The 18,066-nt window shown below is 36.8% G+C and overlaps 1 protein-coding gene across 1 annotated transcript in view; it reads right to left on the bottom strand.

Moving 5' to 3' along the window:
* The window catches only part of DIO3 (iodothyronine deiodinase 3), a 114,655-nt gene that overhangs the window by 18,002 nt on the left and 78,587 nt on the right, over window positions 1-18,066 (bottom strand). Inside the window, exon 3 of the transcript XR_013182891.1 lies at window positions 1,923-2,031. The gene's annotated coding sequence lies outside the window, so the exon portion shown is untranslated. The remainder of the gene's footprint in view (window positions 1-1,922; window positions 2,032-18,066) is intronic.

Here is an 18,066-nt window from a genome sequence, read left to right as displayed (position 1 = left end):
CTAGTACACTCTTATTGGGCTAGGGGTTGTTGATCTCTGCCTCTGAATGACCCTTAAATTGTGAATTATTTTAGAAAAAAAATCTTTCCAATATCAAACTATTGCTGGTTTCGATTTCAAAACAAGTTTAATATGCATGCAGTGGTGTGGTGTGCCAACACTTCCTGAATTGGAGGAAACACTGATCATTTATCCATCTGCAGAAGCAGTGTGAGGGCTAACTTCAAAACTGATTTGAGGAAGTTGTGTAATGGCCAAAATGGAAAATGCAATTACTTTTTGTCAAACATCTGTGGAAATATGAATTATGTTATCATGAAATGTGTTAAAAAATGTTTTGCAGAATTTATTACTTTGCTGATTTATGTCCTGTTGTACAAGGTGTTAACTCCGGAAATAGTTTGTGCCTCTGTCTTGCTAACTCTTTCTCATCTATCATCTATCAGTGTTCTCTGGCAGTCTTGTCTTGAAAAATGTATGTTAGATAACCTGATAATGCAGCTGGAAGCTTAATGCCATAGTTGAGTTTAACTTCTATGGGAAACAACATTGATAAAGAAAAGTGCACTTTCCCAATTGATTTTCCACTTTTGCCAAGTTTCTGTACCTTGTTTAACATCTTCAGCAGACATCTGAGGGACTAATACTTTCTAATTTTTAATATTTTTTTAAAAAAGGGCTTCGATTCGTTTTAAATCATTTGTATTCTACCAAAGCCATAAATAAAGCATCATGCACATCTGCCTGTCTTTCTCTACCAGAAAAAGCTCTATGCAGAGCTTTCCCACTTTCATTTTTCACTTCATCTTTATTGGCTGAAAACCAAACGCCTTCTTGTTTACTTTGGCAGGCAGTTGAAGGTTATGACTGAGCCCCTCCATTTTCTTTCTTTGTTACATTTACAGTAGTGATCAAAACCATGAAGTTTCCTTTATGTAGTTCTTTGCTGAGAATTCCTGTGAAATAACATTGTGGACATAACTGCTCTTGGCATTTACTGCCAAAATTTAATTATCTGATGTCTGTGTCATATTATCACTTATTCATTTCAGTCTCTTCTTATAATAGGGTCATATTGTGCCTGTAACCACATTTTCATTACTTGTCTTTGACACCTTTCTCTTTCAGCTAAACATCTCTTGAAGTGGCATGGAACACAATAGTCAAAGTTTCATTGCACCATCACTAACCTTTACACAGTTTATATTGCTTTCCAGCTTTTTTCTCTGCTGTATTTGATTCTCAGTTTGACGACTTTCTGTGTGAGTTGTAAAACTAATTTGTTTTCCAAATATATCAGTGGGTTTTGCATCACACTTATGTTAACTACAATGTAATGTATATTTCTCAGATTCAATATTTGAGTTTTGCAGTTTGTCATAATAATGAAAAAGAAAGCAAGGATTTTATCTATCTAGTTCATTTCACTATTTTTTTTTCTTGGAGATTATAATACTGTTGAGTTTCTAGTACAGCAAATGGAATATAAAATTTCATATAGATAAATTAGATGAAAATATTTTTTGTGAGAAATAGAATTGTCTAAAAATTTTCTACAAATGTTATAAGATACAAGGAACATATTTGTGTTTTATTGTATGTGAATGTTTTTAGTTGGTTGACAGATACTTTTTGTTCTGTTAGTGAAATGGTATTTGCAGCACTAAGCTGTTTGAGAATTCATTGTGCTACTTGGAATATTTAATATTGTGGAATACTTGGAATATTGAAAAATATTATGCTTGCACTCATATTCACATGTCTAATATGCCTCATATGTCTAATAAATACTTGTTAATTATCATAGTAAGTGATAAATACATAAGCATATAATATGTGTGAGTAATTGAGACAAATGATGACTTTACAATTACCTCCTGAAAGAATGTGCCACTGTTTGTGGAAACTCCACCTAGACTTACCTTTTACAGACCTGAATTTGTGGGGAGAGGATTTTTACTGCACGTGCACCAAAAATTTTGCTGGCAACTTTCCCCATCCCCATCCAGCACCACAGGAATGGCTCGTTGCCTTAAAGAAATACAAAGGAACAAGTGAAGGGAAAAGTCACTAAATGCCAGAATGAGAACAACCACAAGACTGAAAAAGAAAGAAAAATAAAACATTCAAAATTTCATAACAAACTGGAATTCAGATGGAGGTCAAACTGAAGGAAATAATAAAAGAGAAATCAAGAAGTACAGAATAATGTATTCATGTATGCTGATATACATTCAAAAGCAGTAATTAGTGATCCAAATTTGTAGATTTCTGCCACAAACTCCTATCTGGGAGATTTTGGCCATCTTCCTATGGGAAGGCAAGACTTTTAGAAAGCATGGAATTCTCACAGCTGAAAAGAGACTTAAATGTTGGCACACAGATGCTCCATTGGCTTCTTAAGCTGTTGATCTAAAAACATTTCTTATTCCAGCAAAGGAATATATGGTAGAGTTGCAGGCTGTGGATCATCTCCACTTTCTCCTGCAAGAGAGAAGACTTCAGGAAACTGAGTTTTTATGGAATGTAGAGCCATAGGAGAGGGTTCTTCTCCTTGAGTCTGCCAGGGAGAGGAAAAAGAAAATGGTGAACTGGTCAGAAGTTCAGTGTCATTAGTTAAATACAGGGGATGTCAAGGATGTTTTCTTTATATTGCCTTTCAGTTATGAAAAGCCAGTTTTGAAAGGATATTAAGTCCTGTCCTGAGATATATTATATGCTTAAAAATCCTACTGACCTCGCTGTAAATTTGTAATCCTGTGTAGGAGGTCAACCAGTTCATATTATGAACTCATTGCCTTGTTTTCCTTTGAGGTTGACTCCTGAACTACCCAGCAACAGAGTTCACTGTCTAGAATTTGCCTTTGCAGTCTTGTCTTAGCTTATCCCAGAACCAACATCTGTGTTCTTCCTTTAAATTCTCATTTGAGGGAAGCTGGCTCACTTGGCAGACAGAGTTACTGGGACAAATATAACTGGACCTCAATGTAATTCCCTCATGGGCAGATGTAGGCTGACATTTTTGCTACTTGTTGTTTGGCAAAAGGTCTTGTGAGGCCAGATTGGTTGTTGCCTATATTATGAAGCATTATAGATTATATGCAGTAGGAAACAATAGAAATACATGAAACCTGAAAAATAGAGAATCCATAATGCTTTTGCATCTGTGAATTTTCATTGGTTTGTGATGTAACCATTTGATTTTGGCATTGTACTCGTGTTCATGTCAATAAGTAAGATAGCAAAACCTCTTGGGAATTACTGTCTCTTAATCAAGCCCATCATTAAACTGTGTGTGCAGAAATGGGCCTAGAGACTGGAGTTCCTGCCAAAACCCCAGAAGCCAGAAAAGAACATCATGATTTTAAAAAACATTCCTGTAAGACATTTACCAGTGTTTATGCAAGTCTTAGTCCATCATGCTTTCAGTTGATTGAGAGCATAAGGTGCTGTGTTTCCTGTGAGTCAAGAGAAGCCTCTGGAGAAGCAGATAGGAGTGATGCCTTTTTTCACCTTCATGTCATATGATCTTAAATTTCCTCAAGGATTCCCTTGGATCCTCCTCTGGACTTCTGCAGTCTGCAAAATCCTGATTAAGCAAGGTCTCCTATTTGTTTTAATAGCTTTGGATTTCACTCCAAAAATACCACACTATGTTTGGAGTACCTGTGGACATTCATTTTAAATTGTCATCTGAAATGTGTTTACTGCATGCTCCTAGACTGAAATGTGTTTATTGTTATGTGCATAGAACATGCATTGTTATATAAATGTTTAATGTATGTATAAGCTTTATTATTTTTTTTCTTGTTGCATTTCCTTGTTGCTAAAAATGGTTCAGTCTAATTTGTGTGCATATTGTAAGAATACATGCAAACAAACACATTATATCAGTATTGGTATAAGCACAAACCTAATGGAAGCATCCACTTCATGGTCTGGTTCTGGCAAATATTTACTCTCACATGGTCACTGTATTTCAACAGACTGTGAGTGTATTATATGCACATAGAAATATACTGTCAGCTGTAAGGATCTAAAATTGAAAATCAGATCTCTAATCTTACATTTTCTGCATTTCCAGATTTTTTTCTACTTTTCCCTCTAATTTGAGCAAAGTTTGAAATTAAATTGTTGTCTTTGAAATTAAATAAATTGCAGAAAACACTAATTAGGCACAAATCAATTTTTTAACTCTTGTACAAAATTTGAGCCTATAATCAGAAGTGGCAAGGTCCAAAAAGAGTAGCTCAGGAACTAAACTGACCTGAAATGCATTCTTTTTACTGACTTATGTATCTTTCTCGAATGAAAAAACCCAACCAAACAAAGCTCAACAAACAATCCACACAATTGGTGCACAGATGGTACAGAGCAGAACCAGATTCCTCTGCAGAACTGTAAAGCTTTCATGCCATGCAGTTTCTACACAGATACAGATTTTACCCATCCATCTGAGCTGCTAAGTTTTTGTGCACCGAGTGTGAGACTCATAGATTTGGCTCCAGAACGCACTCACCCCCACAGATAGGGGTATGTCTTACAGACTTTCCTAGCACAGTGCCAGAATCTGTCTCCTGCTGCATGACCTGATCTACCAGCTGCAGGTGCTTGGCAGCTCCTCTCATCCCTGTCTCCCAGAGTGCTGCTCTGCCCAGTGGGACAGTCTGCATGGCCCCCAGCTCCTGCCCAGCTGCCAGGCTCCAGGGAACCTCCTCCCAGGGGTGTTTCTTTCCTGGCTGCAGCACAGCAGCTTTGGCCTCTTTCCCACCACGAACCCCAACATGCAGATATGTCATCTGCACAGGACCAGTCCACAGTTTTGTCTTGTTCATTGGAAAAGAAGAAACATGAGAGGATGGAGCCATTTTTAAGTGAAGCTATGCAAAGCTACAGTCAGATTTTTTTTTGCCAGAGCTTGATGATTTGAAAAATTTGTTCCCATATTTCTTCCAGCCTGTATCAAATATTCTGGAAAGTCATCTGCTTCTTCCAACATCTTTTTGGTCCTCTGTTGTATCTGGATAAATGTATCTGAGGACTGCTGGTTTAGTGCAGTTCTACTTTCATACTAATAATGCACTAAATTGTCATTATTTCCCAGACAACAAAAATAAATATTTCATTTGTTGTTCCATAACTTATTCCACTTATGTGGTTTCTTAAATTTTTGCTTATTTCAGGTCTGGCTCAGCCATATTTCATCAGGCAAAGCTGCCACCAAAGCTTGATGGGAGATTTGTCCAAGTAAAGGCTTTAGGATTTGACATGTATTATTTTGCTGTGTGTTTGTGCTGTTTCTGTCTTTCATTTGATTTGGAACATAGATAATTATATTCTAGATTTAAAACAACAACTTTTTTTTTTTTTTGTACAAATAAAATATTTGTTTTACTATACAACGCCTGGAAACACCTTCAAAGAGGTGATTTTAGTATCTTATAATTTTCTGTACACCATAAATAGTTACTTGGAATGTGCTTCTAGTTGTCTCCCCTAAAAGGAAAAAAATACTGACCAAAAGAATTTAAAGTGCTTAAGAGTTTTAACCACAAAGGATACACAGAGAGGCTAGAATGGCACATGGTGCTGAGCCTGTCAGATTCTTAAAATACCACCAATTTGGTGGTCTATAATCCTGTCACTCTTTTCATGTATCTGAAAAAAATGCTTAACATCCTTGTTAATTGAAACTATAGCTTTCAGGCAAGAGATTTGATTTTTTCCAGTATTAATGTTATAAAATCAGGGAGGATTTAGAGTAAGAGCATAGGACTCTACTTTCTAAAAAACATACTGAAGATTTATAAAAAGATTTTCCAAAGCAGTTTAATCAGAAGGGTTCTCTTGTATGTCATGTTATCCACAATTTCTCTTTTCCCATTTTTACTGTAGAACTTTACAATCTTTGTGTTTTAAAATCCATGTGCTCCTTTTTCTTCCTGCCCATGAGAATTAGTTCTTTCTCTGTGATTTCATTCCATCAAACTTTTTATGATGTCACAAAAGATTAGATACAGAGAAAACCTGAGGATTAATCAAAATTAGTGCTCAGAATTTCACAGGATTGAGATCACTGATAGAATTGCAGTCATGTTGAGGCATAATTTTCTAGCAAAAGCCTTTGAGCTTTAAGTGTGAAGTGGTCCAAGAATATATGAAGCATAAGGATGAATATTTCAAAATAATATGTTTTCCAACATTTTCTCTGAAGAGTCAGTTATACAATTCCAAAAAAAAAAAAAGATTCTTGTTTTAAAATCTAAGAATAGAAGGATTTTAAACCAGAAATGATGGTACTAAATAGCATATAATCTACAGTGTATGACCCTTATTCTAGATTAACTTGGAGCTTTGTAATCGTTATCACAATCATCTTATAATTATTTATTCCAATATATTTATTCAGAAATTTCTGCTTGTCTTCACTTATCTAAGTCTTAAAAGAAAAATGATATAGAAACAATAGGACCAATGAAGAAGTAAATTGCAATCCACATTAATGTTACTTGTTGAGCTACACATGGTTTGTGTTGCAGTTTGGGTTTCAGTGATTTGTTTGGTTATTTTGGTGAGAAATCAAGTCCTCTCCTCAACAGCAACAGTAGAGACAGAGAGGAAGGATCAAACCACTCTGAATTTCAGTAGGTGCATTAGTCAGCCTGCCAGTCTTTCAAAATAACCAGTTTACTCTTTATACAAACCATTCTTAGGTTCTTTCACTGAATAAGTGGAGACAGAAGAGGTGCTTCTTTCAGCAGACCAGCTGGGGGAAACTACCTTTATCACCTTCTGCTATATAGCACGTGCTTGCAGACATCCTTATCCATGTCTCATCAATGAAATTGTAGGAAATAATTGTTGAGGACAGGAATCCTGAGAATTTCTAACATGCATGGTGAGTCTATTTGATCCTGACAATAAGGTCAGACCTTCATTCCACTGAGGTCTATGCATATCCTTGAAACCTTTTCTCCATCTGACAGCAGCAAGGTGTACAGGAGGTTGAAAGTGGGCATCCTTCCACTAAAGGGGGTCATCCTTGGATTAGCACAGGATGTTTGTATAATGGGAAAAATGGAATCTTAAAAATCTCTGTCGACCTCCATCACTGAAACGAGAAGAGGACCACATCACAAATGTGACACTTATGTCATTTTGAAGGCTGACCATAGATTCCTGTATGCAAACACTGTGTGCATTTGATCTTTGTAGATACTGGCAGACTCTAATGTGGGAAAACAGCTGAGAAATTAGTGTTTTCTTAAATGGGACAACTAGCTTTGGTGATGTGTTTTGATTTGATGCTTGTCACATTTTAGATTCCATACAAAACAACCTGCCTGCACTGTGATGTGATATCCCTCCAACTTCTGGTCTCTCATTGGATGGAATGGGTTTTCTTCTATCATCTATTCTTTCTTCATTTCCAGACTCATAAGGTTTTAGAAAAGTCTTGTAACAGTGTTCATAAGCTCTTGTCACGTATCATATATTACACAAACTCTCCTAGGTATTCCTTGATTTCCAGGTTTTCCAAACATCTCTCTCCCAGATATTTTTGAATTATTATTTCCTTCAGCTTGCATTTTTCCAGAATGAATCTCATTTTGGGTGATTTCCAAAGCCCATTGAGGTCAGAAGAATGTCTCCTCTTTACTTCAGTGAGCTTTGGATTTGTTCCTTTATTTCCTATTTCCAGAAGCCAAATTCTGCACACCTTATTGTTTAATAGGAATTTTGTATCAGCAAGGCAAGCAGTGTTGGCTTCCATACTCTGATATTTTCAGACTCCTTTGCAAAGTATTTCACTCTTTTCACTAACATTTATAATGGCACAACATAATTTACAAATATAAGTGCTGTTTATCTGTCACCATGGATAGCTAATGGAAATCTTAAGTAATACTTAAGTTAGTGAACTCTGTTGCATTTGGTACCACCTCTTTCCAAACTTGATATATGTTCTTCCATTACCTTTTGCTTTGGTCTTTTAATTACTTTGCAGTTCATAAGGCTTTGTAAGGGTTTGGGAAAATATGAATAATTTGTGGGTAAAGTTTTGAAAGGCACTGTAATCAGATATAGAGTCCAGTTACAGGTTGTATTTTACATATAACATCTCTTGCCCAGATTCAGAAAAGTGCTTCAACATGTGCTTAAGTCTATCCCCGTTACTAAATGCAACTAGATTCTTAAATGCAATTGTGTAAGTGGGACTTCAATCTCATTAAAACTTAAGGAATACTTTATCTTCATTCCTGAATAGGGAGATCTTTTCAAATAGTGTCTTTTATATATTATCAGTTCTTTTCGATGAAAAATTCCAAACTGATCCAGAAAGACTATTCATCACTGCATTATGGTTATCTCTGAAGTGAGAGTACTATAGATCTTGCCCAGGATCTGTGAGTTCAATTTAAAACTGGAGCAAGCTTAGCAAAGGGCCACCAAGACAGTCAGGGATTGAAGGATTTGCCTCAGGAGGAGAAGCTGAGGCTTGTTCAACGTGGAGAAGATATGGCTTTCAGGGGGTCTTGGAAGATGGAGCCTGTGCTGCATAGTGGGATGATTAGAGATAATGGGCAGAAGTTGAAAAAAAGAAAAGGTCAGGCTGGATTTAAGGAAAAGCTTTTTTGCAGTTTGGCAGTCAAGAACAGATCAGGATCTCAGGAATCAGAAGAGATTGCTAAGAGAAATTGTGCAGTCCTTGAAGGTTTTCAAGACCAAGCTCTGTATGAATAAGTTGGACAGATCTCACAGCTGACCCTGCTTTCAGCTGTAGGCTGGACTGGATAAACTTCAGAGGTACCTTCCGACCTGAATTATCCTGTGACCTTTTGATCCTATTCATTTTCTACTGTTGCTTATGGTCCTAGTCTGCTCTTGATCTCTCACTGGGTCCATAAATTTTTTTTCCTAATAGCATGGATCCAATTGCTTTTCTGGAAGGAGAAGAGATAGTGGAAAGCAAGTACTGGAATTCCTTGGACTTCCTTGTGAAAAGTATTAACCGTATTTCTCTCTTTGGAATTTATTTCATTTCTCAGTACCTGTTCCTCTTGCCATACCAGTTTAATTGTCAGTGGTTCATAAATTATCTCAGTAATTCTTCTGTGATCTGTGGATACATATGCCCCCCTTTCAGTTTATATTTTTTCCTAGCTGTTTATTAAGTACTTATTATAAATAAATGTAGCAGTAAGATTCTGCCGCTCTAGTTGCTCAGGCACATTTTCTTTTTCCTTAGTTTTCTTGTTTAATATGATTGTTTTAATTATTCCTTTATTCTTCCATTTTTCCTCTTTAATATTTTGTCAATTTGAGTGATATTTCACAGAATCACGGATCATGGAATGGTTGGGGTTGGAAGGAACCTCTGGAGGGCATCTGGTACCATCCCCTTTCTCCAGCAGGACCAAATGGAGAAACTTGCCCCTGTCCAAATGACTTTTGAATATGTTCATGAATAGAGACTCCACAACTTCTCTGGCAAATCTGTGCCATCACTCAGGGACCCTCACAGGAAAAACAGTTTCCTGATGTTCAGATGGAAACTCCCAGGTTCCAGTTGATACCCATTGCCTCTTGTCCTATTCACTGGCCATCACTGAAAACCTGCACACCTTCAGGTGTTTATTTACACTAGGAACCTTCTTTTCCCCAGGTTATACAGTTTTCTCTGGGCATTTTTTAGTGCATGGGGTTATTTTAAGACATTTTAATTTCATACATAACAGAGGGCCTGCAAGGGTAAAGAATAGCAGCTGAAGAAATCTAAAAACAGGTAGTTAATATAAACTATTCATATGCCTACAGCTTTAGTTGGGCTGTATGTAAAATTACAGATTGACTGAGCTGGTGAAGCCAATTTTTCAGACCATGGTTCAGCGCTTTACTACCAAAAACTTGAAGATTAATATAAAATCCTCTATTAAAATTAGGTGGGGATTTTTCAGTATTTTTCCTCATCTGTCAGTAAAGGTTTTAGTTTCAGCCTAGGTTTGTCTGGGGCAGGACACTTCAGTTTTTTGTTTCAGTATCTACTACAAGTGCACAAACCTCTTGAAAGATATTTCAGGGATCAATAACCAACAAGGACATACTCTACCCAGGAAAGTTAATCTATGAAGAGGTAATTCTAGACAGATAATGTTTATACACAGGAGATATTAGGAATTTCTCAAAGGCAGCTTTTGTGGTGTTGTCTACTCAAAACATGTAATGAACAAACAGATCCTGATTTGGTCAGTGAATGAATGTGTTTGTTTTTCAAAAAATAAATTTATACTTTGTAAAATAAAGTCACCCCAAGTGGAAACAAGAAAGAGAAATTCTTTAACACCTCCTGAAGGGGGGGAAAGATGCAATTTAAAACTACTTTGGGTTATTTGAAATGTACTGTTTGGTTAAAATAAAGACAATCAGTTCAAACACTTGCATTTTTTTATACTGTGAAAATTTGAACCTTTCTTTTCCAGAAATGTCTGATTGAAATATATCTACATTTTAAAAGTTTTTTCCACTTTCCCAAGAAATGCATACATTTAATTTAATTTCTTTGAAGAAGGGGTTCAATGGAAATGAAAGTTTTCTGGTAGAGAACTATCTGACATATTTTTAGCATTTTGTGTAATTCCTTTAACTGAAATATCTCAGTTTTCATTCTATGATAGTTATATAGAAAATTAGTTTATATTTATGAAGCACTTAAAGAAAGAGAAGATTAATCTCTGAATGGAATTATAAAAACTATTGTGGTAGTCCAAAAGGCACCAATGAAATTAAAAGACACTGACAGGAATACCCTGAATCATGGACATAAATTAATATTTCATTTAATTAAGTCATTAAAATCTCTGTAGACTTTGTTGTTCAGAGTTATATCAGGCAGGCATTATGTGCAAAATGTCTACACAACTTTTTCTTCCCTACTTAGAAATGGCATTTGAATTCATCTGTCACTTGACCATCAAGTGATTTGGGACTGCGAGGTGCTTCTGTACTCTGCCTCACACAACTTTGGTTTTGACTATCCTGAGTAATTTTGGATCACCAGCAGAACATATAAAGTTTCTATTTACTCTGTGTCTGAGGTTACTCAGGAGTGGGAGCAGCAGAGATTCCAGCAGAGACCTTGTAACACCCTGTGAGCAGCTTCTTCCCTTCTGACAACTGGCTGCTCATCCCTTCCTCTCCCTCCTAACTTGAAAAAAGCTAATAATATTCAAGAGGACCATTCCTCTTGTGCCATGGTAACTTTGTTCTCTAGAAGGCCTGTGAATTTTCCCCAAGCCCCATGGAAATCTGTGACATATGCAGCAGAGTATCCAAGTATAGAATTGCAGCACTGCAGTTACCAGATCGCCCTATCCACATTCTCCTTTGGGCAAGCCTAATACATTTTTGAGACATGACTTCCATCTGCAGATCTGCATTGATTCTTCTCCAGTTAAAATCTCTGTCACAGCTGTAACTCCCATCATATTGCCATACTAGGGTAGACTTGTTAAAATATGCAGTCTTTATCTTCTAAATTATTTGGATACTTACCCTTTGATTCCCCCTAGTATTCCCCCTATTTTGCTTCTTTGTTTTTGTCATAGAAAAAGAAGGTAAAAGTGAAAAAATACCACTTATTTTTCTGACTAAATAATTAGCACCAGAGAGTTCATTAAAGAATGCTTATAATGAAAACCAAATTCCAGAAGTTTATTTTATGCAAAGAAAACAAAATGAAACAAAAAATCATTTAAGGTAAGGTCCTGCATCTCTACTAATTAGTTACTAACCTGTAACTAATTAAACATTAGTCTTTATGGGCTTTCTGATCTTATTTTCTGTGTTTTGATTTTCAGATACATATGTATCCAACTTTTACAGAAAGAAAATTAATATAGGCTTTGGCTCTCACTCAGCTACGTCTGGCATATACACATCTGAGATCTGTAATAGAAGAGGCTGCTTTAGAGACATGCACATTCACATCAGTATCACATTTCTAAATTTCACTACAATCTTCATTTTCAGGCCTTTATACTTCATACTTTGTGCTGGATTTCCCTATTGTGTCACTTGGCATTTCTGCCTGTGAAGTACTGAATAAAGCATCGGTAAATTCAGTTGGAAATTGCCTGTGCTCTTGACATTTTCTGCTGTTGAAAACATAGCAACACACAATTCAATTCTGATTTTCAGCTTGCCTTAAACTTACAGAAATGGTGTAACTGCTGCCTGTTTCTAATTATTCCTGAAAAGCCAGTAAGAGGTAGTATGAAGTATCATTCAGGAGAATGATTCAGAGTAACCTCTGAGTCTTTTTCCTCGGCTCTTGTTCTCTGACTGATGACGTTCTCCTTGCTAAGCCTGAAGTGTGCTGCCCAGCCCACAGGTTGTCCTTAGAGTCTCTTCTGCCCAAGGCACAAAATCACACTGATAGGGGTTCAGAGATGGTGAAGATATTATTTTTCTTAGAAATAATAAAAATAAAGAAACAAGTGGATTAAGGAGGTGCTCTATCGGTAACAGCATCTTCTGCGGAAAATTGAAATCTCTGCAGCTCATCAATGACATCAGCAGTTACCAAATGTTTGAGCTCATCACTGCAACACTCTTATGACAAACATTCAAAACTGGATGCCTGTATTTAAATAGGCTCCTGAATCTATAATGATAATTAATTTTTTAGATAGTGCGATGTTTGGCCAAGTTGTAGCTCGTAGTCATTCACTGAGATTTGTGGATATCTTTCACTGAGAATGACATGAGGGAGACTAAATATGGATTTAAAAGTTTAACATTAGGCTAAGAAATGTGTTAATATTTTGACCTATTTCCTAGAAATTTTTCTTTTGTTATCTTAAAAACGCCCACAGTGAGTAAAGCAATTTTTAAATGTCTTGGCCTGGTAGTTACAGCATCTCAGAATCATAGAATTGTTTGGGTTGGAAGGGACTTTAGAGATCATCAAGTTCCAATCCCCTTGCCACTTTCCACTAAACCACATTGCTCCAAAAGCCATCCAACCTGGTCTTGAACGCTTCCAGGAATGAGGCATCCACAACTTCTCTGGGCAGCCTGTTCCTGTGTTTCAGTACCCTCTGGGTAAAGATTATCTTCCTTATAACTAATCTCTCCTCTTTTAGTTTAAAACCATCCCCCTTTGTCCCGTTTGTGTAAAAGTTGCACTCCCTCTTTTTTACAAGCACCCTTTAGGTGCTGGAAGGCCACAATGAATTCTTCCTGGAGCCTTCTCTTCTCCAGGCTGAACAGCCCCAACTCTCTCAGCCTTTCTTTGCAGGAGAGATGCTCCAATACTCCGATCCCTCTCGTGGCCCTCCTCTGGACTCACTCTAACAGGTCCATGTCTTTCTTGTGTTGAGGACCCCAGAGCTGGATGTAAAACTCCAGGTGGGGTCTCATGAAGGCAGAGTAGAGGGACAGAACCACCTCCATTGACCTGCTGGCCACACTGCTTTGGGTGCAGCCCAGGAGTTAAAACTTACTCCAAATTTTAGTATTGGTACAATCAAATAAAAAAAGTGGTCAAGATTTCTTAGAGACACACAGAGTAGAAGCAAAATCCTACCAAAATGAAAAACAACTTTATTGCTTTTCCACACCTTTTGGTATGAGGCAGTGAGACAGAAAAGCCCTGTATGAGTAGGATGTAAAATGAGCAGTTTCAGTATGATTGTGTTTTATTTTATGTAGACAAATAAATATATGAGTAAACGTGTCTAACTGTGACTCTTGAGGAGTCTTGATCACTCATAGCTTCCTGGCTTACTGCATTAATGCTACTATTTAATATGGATTCTTTTCTATCTTGTTTAACACTGTTCTCACCTTTTCTTAAGTAAATCTCACTCATCCTACCTCCATTTCTCAATGATGTGTTTATTTTCACAGTTCTCTCAACCATCTCTTGCACAGGCAAGCTCACTGACCATTTTTCAGTAACTTTTGAGACCTAAGTATGTACTTTCTTCACATGATCAGCTGGTAATTTAGAATCTAGGTCTCTTCATCCTCTTATTTCCTGGCAGCTTTGTCTAAAAACTATCATGGGACAGCCAGCCATCCTCAAGTGCTTCATGCAAAAGCTGATATCTACAGAACTCAGATAACTGTTGTCTTTAGGGATCCTCTTTATCGAACACCCATTGTCCAGTCTCACCTTGTGTTATGTGCTCACCTTAAGGTATATTTATTCAGTATGTCACATGAGCACCTGCACAGCAGATAACAGCAATTTGTGGAACTTCAGTCCTAAGATGCAAATAACTCTTTCATAATAGAAGCTGCCTCATCCTTGTGCTCAAAAAAAAAAAAACAAACAAGCATCGAAACACAATGAAAATGAACAGATAACTTTACAATAGCTTAGTAACTTGGATTCTTTTTTCTAACTAAAATGGAAAGTTCTTCAAACAGTAGAAAAAAGATTTATGTTTTTCTTATCAGGGATAGTATTTACAACTGCAGCTCATGAAGATAACCATCTCCTCTGCCAAAATGCCTTTTTTTGCAATCACTCCCAGAAGCAGGCATAAATTCTCCCCTTCCTATGTTCACAGTTGGACCAGTGATTTCTGTGTTGCCTCTGACATACCAGACACATGGCATTGCTGGGATTCAGATAAGATGAAATATGGCCTAGTCCTGATGTTTCTTTTTTAGCTTTGCAGTACAGCATATAATATTTTTGAAGTATAAACCTGAATAAAACTGTCCCGTAAAGAAAGCTCTCAAATGGTCAAGGCTCAACGTCCCTCCATCCTTTTTACAGGAAGAAAAATGACTAAAACTTGAAGTCAGACTCTGGCATGCTTGAATACCATATGCCTGCACTATTGAGAGACTGGAGCAGAGTATCTGGAGAAAGATGAGAGAGTGTGGGTGGCAATAGAAAAAACAACCACGACTGTAAGTTAGCAAGATAATATCCTTACTTTCTTCTGTGGGTCTCAAGAGTGATTAAAAAAACATTGGTGTTTTAAAAATATTGCTGAGGACTACAGTGTGACTCATAATGCTTCAGAGAATGGAATTCTTGGAAGTTTCAATGTAATGCCAGATTTTAGAATGGAGGGCAGCAGAGCTGCAGAGAAGTAACATGAGGCTATGTTGATGGAGAAAGAACATTTCTGAGGAAATTCAAGTGAAAGAGGGAGAGAAAGGAAAAGAATGGGCCTGGGGAGATATGACAAGACAATTACTTATACTGAGAGCTGTTGCTTGCACTGATGGGAATGTTTCACTGCTTTTTGAGGTTTTATTGGCCAGCACGCCTGCCTACACAACACTTGGTCATATGCACAGCAGGGGAAGATAAGTAACCATGTTGACCAGTCAGACAATGAAAGCAATTCCAAGTGAGTCCAAAAGTCTATCCTAGAGCTGACCTTAAAGTTTCAGATAAACCCTTTATTTTTTTTTTTCTTTTTCTTTTTCTTTTTTTCTTTTTCTTTTTTTTTCTTTTTTTTCTTTTTTTTCCCCTTTTTTCTATGTTTTGTTTTGTTTTGTTTTGTTTGGAGTGTGTGTAAATTTCTGGTGAGTTAAATACTTTTATGAGGGAATGCATTGGTTAAATGTTGGGAAGCTTTCTCAAGTCAGAAGAGCCTTTCTGGTCAGAATAAAACAAAGAAGAATGTTGGTCATCTGGAATTAAATAGTAGCCTCACAGTTATGGCATGTACCTGATATTTTGCTTAATACTGTAACACAGCTGTTTTATATCCTCAGTAAGCAGCTTTGTTAGGAAAATGAACAGTCTTTCTCCAACCATTTGCCACAAGTGCTGACCAGTACCTCTTCCCTTAAAGTTCCAAGAAAATGGTTTCTGTATTTCACAGGCCATGACATTGTCCAGGTTATGGAATTTCCAGGTTCAGATCCATGGACATGGGCTGGGCTTGTACCAGAATATCCTCCTTTAAGTGAGTGTCTTCACTGTCTGGCAGCTGAGGTAGGGTTGAGTTCTCCTTATTGCTTATATTGGAAGCCTAAATGCTGAAATGTAGGCTTTTTATTTATTATTTTTATGAGCATTCTTATAATCTAGGTCTCTCCTATAAACTCTAGTTTGTGCATATCATTAAATAAAAGATGTTGGTTCAGAGTTCTGAAAATGTGTCAATGGCTTAAACATAGATAATGCTGCTGTCTAGAGAGAAAATTTGTATATCTCATAAACATTTAATGATTATTTGTCTGATAATTCACATCTAAAAAATGCCATTACTTGATATTTGATATTTACTTTGATATTTGGTATTTCCTCTCTGAAAAAAAAAAAGCCTTGTAATCAGCAGGGGAGCAAATATGACACCATTCATATAAGTGACAGTTCTATATCACAGTCAAATAAATATCCTAAGTGAACAATTAGTTGATACATTCTTGGCTGAGATTTCTTCATGTAATTTGATTGAGGAAATGTTTGCATAAATTAACTGATCAGTTAATTTATAACCAGTTCCTGAACAATTCATGAACAGGAAGACACACTACAGACCAGGGAATTTGAATAATGTATATGTTATTTCACTTGAAAAACTGGAAAATGTATATTTTTGAGTTGGCCAAAATGGAAAATGAATTTTTTTTCCTGGAAAATTTAATCTAGCTCCATTTAGAAATGAAACATCTTAAATGAAAAAGGTGGTCTATTATGAAAATCAGCATAAGGTGTTTCGTTTTAATTTTAATGTTTTTATGTTACAATGGATTCTTAGTGGACTTACATTGCAGTTTTCAGATGAATGACACATGGATTTTAACCAGGTTGAACTACCAATTGGGTGGATAAAAAATTTGATTAAATTTTTTCCAAATTTCCTGGGCTTATAGTCTACCAATTCCATCATTTCCCAAAGCTGTCAACTGAGAAATGTTTATTCATTTTAGGGTTAGTGCAACTATTCCCTGTCATCCAGTAAATTTCATAATATGTGAACATAGCCAGACTGCTACAATCTCAGAGTCAGCAGTAAAATCTACAATGCATGGTGATAGTAGGCTCTCAAATATACAGGACTTTGGATAGAATGAAAAAATGCACCAAAAATTTGAGTAAACAGCAGCAAGTCAATCTGCATCTTTCAGTTTGTGTAGGAGAGATAAGTCAGAGCTTGGAAACATTTTCTGTTATGCACATTAATGGATGTACAACTCATCCAATCACTCAGGAACTAATACTGCACTTTTCTGTTCTATGCATAAAAAATGTCATGCCAAATGACTCTGAGTGGTATCCATAATGATGAATTTACAGCCATCAGTAAGGAGAATTCTTCGATTGTCTGCATTAAAGCAGCAGATGATTATGATCCCATCCAGTGATGCTTTTCCTTGGTCTTATTAAGAAGAACAGCACACAAGGCAATCATACCCTTGGGTGTCTTTTGACTTGCTCAAAAGTATGACTTAAGTGTTGATTTCTTCTCCAGAAAACCCCAAATTCCATTTTGCAATGATGACACATCCATCGTCTAAAAACGAATGACATGGGAATTGCAAAGAACACCCTGATTTCTCACCTGGTAGCAAAAATAGCCCCAGGTTTCAGAGACAGTATTTATCTGTGCATGTCTGTCAGCTGTCAGTGCTGTGCATGGGAATGGATAATCTTCTCCCTCTTCTCATTGTCCCACAGTTTGGCCCTTATCTCAGGAATTTGTAGTGCAGTGCTGTGGTCCCTCTCAGAGCCCTCAGTGGCTTCTTCTCCATTGTCCAGCCCCTGAACCACTGCCCTGCTGCATTGAGCAAGAGGGGCTTGACAGATCTAGGCATGAACTGTGAGTCAGTGGGCACACTCAATAACTGGAAAGACAGAATAAACTCTGATTTTCCTTTTTGTCAAGTCTCTTTTCTTGGGATTAGATTTATTACCAAACCAGAAGATTTCAAAGTGATTTCATGGTGACACAGAATATGTGGCAAAAGAAAAAATATCTATCCAGCTCCCAGCAGTAGCTGCAGGAAGTGCTAATATACATCTTTCTGGGTAGCTTCCTCCCCAGCTTTAGAAAACAGATGTACTTCTAAGGTATGTACCAATTT

Source organism: Agelaius phoeniceus, chromosome 6, assembly GCF_051311805.1.
Source record: "Agelaius phoeniceus isolate bAgePho1 chromosome 6, bAgePho1.hap1, whole genome shotgun sequence".
NCBI lineage: Eukaryota > Metazoa > Chordata > Aves > Passeriformes > Icteridae > Agelaius > Agelaius phoeniceus.
This window is presented reverse-complemented; position numbering and strand designations above follow the sequence as displayed.